Consider the following 7,984-nt stretch of genomic DNA (forward strand, 5'->3'; position numbering starts at 1 on the left):
TGAGAAAACAGGAGATAGCAATGATAACGGCGTTGGCTATACTAGGAAGGAAGGGAATTTAACAACGTAGTTAAGTTAAGAAATGATGCATCGAAGAAAGAGAGATCGCGTGAGAGTGCAGTAGATGACGACGACGTCGGCACTTCTTGTCACGACAGCGACGAGCCATGCTTGGAAGGACCGAAGCTACACGATGAAGAAAGAATTGAGGAGTGGAAATGTGCTTTAATTAACGGCAGTGAGATTTTGATATTTTAAGAAATTATACCATTACCCATCTCAAATAATAAATTACAAAATAACTCAACTATGGTTAAGATAATGACCAATTAAAATTTGACACATCATGAAGAGTAACTTACATGTTATTTTAGAGGGGGTTAGGTAGCATTCACCTAAATATGATTATGTGTTTGGAAATTTGCATTAGAAATATATATGCATACGACATGTTTTTTCTTTTGTGGAGTTGCAGTTTATAGTTAACTCTAGTGATAGATTTGGAAGGATTGAAGGTAATTGCAATATCAATGAAGATATGGAATATGATTATGGAGCTATACCTCGAAGCATTGGTTATGACGAAGAGGAAGGTTCAAGTGATGACGTGGAAGAGGAGGATTATACTAATGTCAGTTTAGTTGGTAGGATGAGCGCAGAGGATATAATGAAGAAGGTTTGGGTAAGCCATGAAGATACATATGATTCTTATAGGGTATATACAAAGTGTAATGGATTTGGGATACAGAAAGGTGACGCTGGTGAGATATCGCTTTTTCTGCAATAGGAAAGGTCTGAGATGTAACACTCTACCACACAGAGCTTTACGCTTAAGTCGTAAAGTAGAGGTGGTGTAGTATTACGACCTCTAAAATAAAATATACATACATAATATAGTTGAAAAAATATAATATTCGAGGAGCCTTGAAGGTTGGTTAAACAAAAATGTGAAAAATAAAAGCACAACGCTTAAAATAACATTTATTTGCGTACGAAGAAAGTAGAGATACATACATATATAATAAGAGTCAAGAGTCAAGGATACAAAATATTTAAACCTTGGGCTCAACCTGCGAAACTAAGGTTGGCTGGAGAAATATCATATACATACATATACAATCCAAGTCCCAAAATACTCAAAAGGGAAATCTAGTTCTTCATAAAATCTCTATGAGGCACAAAAGCTAAACAGAATAAGGGAGAAGTCTACACAATACATATATATGTACATATACATCAAAATAACCCAAAATACAAAGTCCTAACTCTGCTGTGACAAGAACTCTAGACGCCTAGCGAGGTGCCTCTCAACCTGCATCTGAAAACAATAACATTATATGGGTGAGAACTGGGGGTTCTCAGCATGGTAAAGGTACCCACATATATAAGATATAAGGTCTCGGAAAAGCCAAAGGCGATCCTAGAACTTCAACACTCAGATTTAAAACTTAAAGATTAAAATCGAAAAACCATAAGCAGGGTGGTTATCTAAGGTTCTAAATCTTAACTAAACTCTAATAAAGTCCCTCAACATTTTTCGCCTTCCTCCAAAACTCTAATAGAACCACACAAACAAAATCAAATACAAATAGAGTACAGTTATTGTAGGTAGCAAGTATGACAAATAGCATGTTGATTCACAAAGGCAATCCCAAATAATGCACAAGCAAACAAAACAAGTATATGCATATGATGTATGCCTGCCCTATGGCTGATGAGTCTCATCTGTCGGTTATAAAGCCAAATCCGACATGTCCGGTAGCTAACCCTGGACAGAACACCAAACACGGAGTAAGAGGGACAACGCCGCAACCCTTGCATCTTACCCGCGTACCCGAAGTAGGGGAAAACTTCACCTTGCCTATTACCTAAGTGGTGTTACAGTTCTCAACCTAGAGCAAGCGGTGTCAGAACTCAACCCTTGTATCTTACTCGGAGTCTCGAACTCTTATCCGGAGCAAGTGGCATATCACAATCAAATTCAATCTCATTATCATTATAATTAATTCATAATCGTTCAACTTCACAATCAAACTCAATTTTCGTCATTCTTCTCCCTCAACTCTTTCCCGGATCAAGTGGACAACGTCATTACCTCTTACCCGGGGTCACATATCTCATTCATTTACAAACCATCATTTTTGCACTTTTTTAATCACAATTCATTACTTCAAACCTTTCTTCTCTGCTAAGTTAACTCCTTCTCTAAACTTACCCCTCTCCCTATGATTAGATCTAAGTTTCAGGGTCTTAGAGAGTAAAAATAGAGGTTTAGAAGTTCAAAATCATGTTTAAAATTACAAAACTCAGTTGCTCAAAAACAGGGCCCCACGTACGCGAGTCTCCTTGGCCGAATGGTTGGCTCGCGTCGCATGCATGTGCCTGCGTATGCGGCACATAAATTTTCACCATCTCGCCTACGCAGCATACTGTCGCGTACGCGAGCTCGTCTGGCCGAACCAAACGGCTACATCGTGTGTGCACTCGCATACGCGACCCTTCCCAAAATGCCAAAAAGCTGTTAAGTGTTGCAGAATTGTCTTTCGCACACCAAACTTTCGACGTACATAATTTTTTTATTAAAAATTATTTTTCATCCATTATTCAAAGGGTGTAAACTTCGCGAACCCAATTTTCATATAAAATAAGTTTGGAAAAGTTAGAGGGTCCGAAAAACGAGTTATGACTCGCTGAAATTTGGTCAAAAAAATAAGATTTTTCATAAAAAACATCAACCTCTATTTTTACCAAAATTTTCAACTCCAAACCAACATTCCAAGTTTTTAAACAACACCACAACAAACTAAACTCTATCTCAGCCCTTCTCATTCAATCCATAACCCATTAATACACATATTCATCAATTTCAATTCCAAGAATTCACAATCAACATAATCTCATACTTAATGATTAAAGTAGCATCATTATAGATTCAATTCATCATCTCATCAACCATCAATCATAAGAATCAAATACCAATCCATTCTCAAACTCATTCAATATTTTTCATCTATTCTACTAAGCATTTAACATAATCATACATTCGAACCTATCCTATGTTCATCTAGCCTAAATTTTCACAAAATATTATATATTACATACGAGAAACCAAAATCCTACTTTGGTCAATTTCTTTCCAAACCCAAAGACACCTCAATTTGACAAAGTCTCAACCTCCACCACCAAGATCCCAGCAACCAAAGCACAACCCAAGCTTCCAATTTCCACAAATATGCTCCAATTCACATATATACACTACCTACTTCACATTACCACATTCATATACACGAACTTAATGCTCAACCACAATTAATCAAGAAATTCTCTAAATTTTGAGAATTCTCACCTTATATGTGCCTTAATCGAACAAAAGTCTACTAATTTCTCAAGCTAATTAGACCCTAGAACATCAAAGAATAAAAAATCTCAACACCCATACATTAAATTTTCAAAATTGAGAAAGAGAGAATTGAAACTAAAATTGTGACTTTCTTACCGAATTGAGTACTGGGCTTTGTAAAGCTCGATGCGGTGGACGCGTAGCCGCAAACGATGCGGCAATCGGAGCTTCGAGTTGGAAGATATGTGGGATTGAATCAAATTCAAGGGTTTGTGTTTTCCTTCATCTTCTTCCCCCTTTCCAACATGTTTCAATGTTTGTGAGGAAGAAATGAGCTTAAGCTCATGAGTATAAGTGGGTTGGGTTGGGCCCCTTGGGCCCGGTTCGCCTGGTTCGAGTCGTTCGGCCTAATCTCTGGCCAAATTCTTTAAAATTAGTATCAAAATTCATGTTTTAATTAATTTTACCTCATTAAACTATAAAATTTATATTTCTAATTTATTTGATTAATAATTAATTTATTGACTAATTATTCGTTAATTACGCGGGGTTTACATGAGAGATACCAAACATTACAACAGAGTTGATAGACGGAGGGCTCACAAAATTGAGACACTGACCAATTGGGAAACGAAGTTGTCAATATATCTCGACAAAAGTGAACAAACTTGAAAGGTTAGGAAGATCATCTTGGAGCACAACCATGAGTTGACTCCCATTGGCATGGTTCACATGATTGCAAATCACCGTGGCATGATGAACGTCGCGAAATCTTAGATAGACGGAATGAATGCGCATGGGATCCCAACTTCGAAGATAGTTGGTTATATGGTAGGTACGGATGGTGGGTACTCTTTGGTTGGGTTTTTGAAAAAGGATGTGTATAACTATGCTGACAAAAGTCGACGTAAACAGATTGTTGACGATGATGCGAACACTACTATAGAGTATCTGAAGGGCAAGGCTGTTGCAGATCCCATGTCAATTGTGAGATACAACTTAACTGACAACGGAAGACTAAGGAATATGATTTGGGCTGATGGAGGTGGTAGAATTGATTACCAATACTTTGGCGATGTACATGCCTTTGAATCAACGTACAAGAAGAGCAAGTATAGACGACCGATTTTAATATTTTCTAGTTCAAACAACCACAAGCAAACCCCTAACTTTGGATTTGGGATTCTCATGGATGAAAATGTTATGTCATATTGTTGGATGTTAGAGAATTTGTTGGAAGTCATGTGTCAAAAAAAGCCTTTTGTGGTTATAACGAATGGGAAAAAAACTATGATTAAGGATGTGAAGTCTATTTTTCCTAATGCCACTCATCAGCTATGTGCTTGGCATGTGGAGAAGAATGTGACCTCAAATGTTAAGGATGAGGAATTGCGTAAGACATTCTGCCGATGGTTGTACGTTGACATGCAGATCCAAGATTTTGAAATACAATGGACTCATATTATGGAGGAATATTGTTTGCATGATAAACCATGGGCTGTCCAAACGCATGAAAAGAGGTAGATATGGGCCAATGCGTATCTAGCTGACAAATTTTGTGCGGAGTTTCGTACTACATCGCGTTGTGAAGGGATAAATGCCTTTGTAAACAAGTTGTCAAGGTCAATGTATAGTCTTTTGGAGTTAGTTCAGGACCTAGAACTATTTGTGCAAGAATATAGGAATAGAAAGCTATTATTTCATTTTAGAACAATATATAACCTCCCAGTGATGACTACTTGTCTGAAGTCGATAGAAACCTATACAGCAAGGGTATACACTAAGGAAATATTTTGTGATGTTAGGAAACAAATAGAGGGCATACGGACCATCAATTTTGTCATAAAAAGACGGTGCTTGAACACGATGGTATACACATTTGAAGAATATGGAAATCCTGATGTTCATATAATGGCCTTATTTGATAGAAGTTATGGGAAAGTTGATTGCTAGTTCAAGTTGTGGAAGAGAAATGGAGTTCCATGCAGCCATATGTTCTTCGTTACGAATGTTGTACATCTTATGGAGATTCTAGAAGGCTTGGTTTTAAAGGGATGGAGAATCGACGCAAAGTCCCTTCAAAGTATGTCGACAATGAGGATAATAGTGAGCAGGGCTTTCTGTTTTGATATGGCGCGTTAAACATGTTTTGGAATGCTATGTCGGGTGTTCATTCCTTGTGTCAGACATTGGAAGAGGACTATCGTGTATTTGATGGTGCATCTACATCAATTGCTAGCAATGATTCGATCCGGGATCCATTAGTGGCTAAAACTAAGGGCGCCACAAAGCTTCCAAAAAAGGGTTGTGGTGGAAGCGGAGGTGATGCAATTCATGCAAAAGCCTGGCCATATAAAGAGACATAGCCCTGAGGTCAGGGATCACAAACAAAACATCGCTAAATCAGCAGTGGCTGAGTTCGATGGGGATGAGCGCTAGACCAGTGGTGTATATTCACAAGCAGAGAAAAAGGATAGCGTGATTTTCTCGTCTTACCTTTTATTAACAAAAAAGTGTTAGTTTATGTTATTTATGGGTTGTAACGTCTCGAAAACTTGGTTTCTTATGTATTATTTTAGGGTCATACTGGGGAGGATGCACAGTAGGGATTTGCTAGGACCAAGACCATGTTGTTATCACAAATAGATAAATCAACTAATGGTAGAAATGTGATGTCTAAATGTTTAAGTACAAAGGGCAACCATTGGTCAACAGAGGTGGGTTAACAAATAATACTCTTGCATGCTTGACAGTGTCCTTACTAGTTTAGTGTGAGGGAACTTACTGTGATTGCTCATTTCATATGTGCCTATTTGGCAGCTACTGGACCTACTTAGGGACATAGAGAGTAACATGCCTTGACCATGAATAAGTAAGGGCCAAGGGAAAGAAGAGTTCTTTTCAACCAAAGGCCTCCTTTAATGACTATGTTATATTGTTATGTCCATACCATGATGATAGTTAGGTGTGTATCTATCATATGACAAAAATTGTTGTCCCTGGAAGGTTGTTAGGAAGTCTTGTTTCTAATTGTAATTTATAAGAACCGGCTTAACCGCTTTAATAAAATAATAATTTTTAACTGCCCGCAATAGGTTTAAAAATATAGAAATGATATTTTGAAAATAAAATGGTGAAATTTGAATTTAGTAAATTTTTCTGAGTGGAAAAATGTATCTTTTATGAAAAGTTTTTGTAAAAATACGTACCGGTGCTTAAGCCGGCAGTATCGGCTCTAGTCTGTTCGGTACTGTGTATTGAGGAAAATAAGATTTTGAAAATTGAATTTATTGTTTTGAAAAGTCAAAAATAATTTAGAATTGAAAACTGGGAGCTAATCTTAAAGGTTTTGGCCCAAAGTAGGCTAAATGGGCTAAAAACACTAACGGGTTGGACCAGACCTAAGTTGGACCCAAGCCCAGCATATATAAACCTAACTAATAAGCATTTCAGCTAATTTTAACCTAAAGAAAGAGTGCGGGACACAGCTTGAGAGAGAAGAGAGCAAAAGGGTTTGGTCACTATTCACATTCACCTTCCAGTGACCATAATTTGAGCTACGGAGCTCCGATTAACGAGCTGTTTGCGGCTACGCGTCGCTCTTGCCGAGCCCGTCATTTCTAGCTAAGCTTTGTTGGTAAGAAACTCTTTCTCTAGATCCATTTTTCTATCCTAGTTCAAAACTCAAAAATAGCTTTGGATTTTTGAGTTTCTTTGTGTTTTGGTTGTTTAGGGGTGATCTAGCATTAGAGTATTGTTGAATTTTGTCCCTAATCTCATTGGGTAAGATAAGATCTCAATAAACCTTTGTGTTTAGTTATTTTTATGAACCCTAGATTTTATGTTGGTATGTTGTATGATGTTAGATTGAGTTTTGGTGTTTGTTGGAGTTGGTTTGAGGCTTTGGATCAAGCTTGGTGGCGTCGTTTTGGTGTTTGGTACATTTTGGGAATCGACCAAGGTATGATTTCGGTGTTCTTTATGTAATATATAATGTTTCTAGACACTTAGGCTAGTGGACTTTAGGATAGGATTGAATTGGTTGTTGAAATTTATTGGATTGATGATGTATGATGATTTGATAAATTATGATGGGAATTATTGATGTTGGGTAATGAATGTGGATAATGAAATGAGTATTGATTAGATGGATGATACTTGTGATATAATAATTATGATGTGATGATGTTGTAAATTGATGAAGGGTGTATATGAGGAATTAGATTGTGTGAATTATTGGTATGGAAGTATTGAATTGGAATTATAGATTTGTGTTGAACTATGGAGGAAGGATTGAGTGAATTAAGTGTGGAAGTGATGAAAGTACAATAGAACAGTAAAGTGTAGTGTGTAGTAGTGTTTTTTTATGGATTGGATATGTTTTAGTTTGGTTTTGATCATGAATTTTAGAAGTTTGAGAACTTAGTTAATTTTTTGTAAAAACTAATTTTTGGTGAACTTTGACGGATCATAACTTGAGCCTCAGTTTTTGAAATTGATTGAAATTTATCTTAAATTAAAGTTCATCTAAATATTTTTAAATTGATATAAAGTTTGATGAAAATGAATTTCTGTAGAGGAAGTTATGAACGTTTAAAGTTTGGTATTTAAAGCTGATTTCTGCAACTTTACAAAATTCTGCAA

The sequence above is a fragment of the Arachis hypogaea genome, chromosome 19 (genome assembly GCF_003086295.3).
Source record: "Arachis hypogaea cultivar Tifrunner chromosome 19, arahy.Tifrunner.gnm2.J5K5, whole genome shotgun sequence".
Classification (NCBI taxonomy): Eukaryota; Viridiplantae; Streptophyta; class Magnoliopsida; order Fabales; family Fabaceae; genus Arachis; species Arachis hypogaea.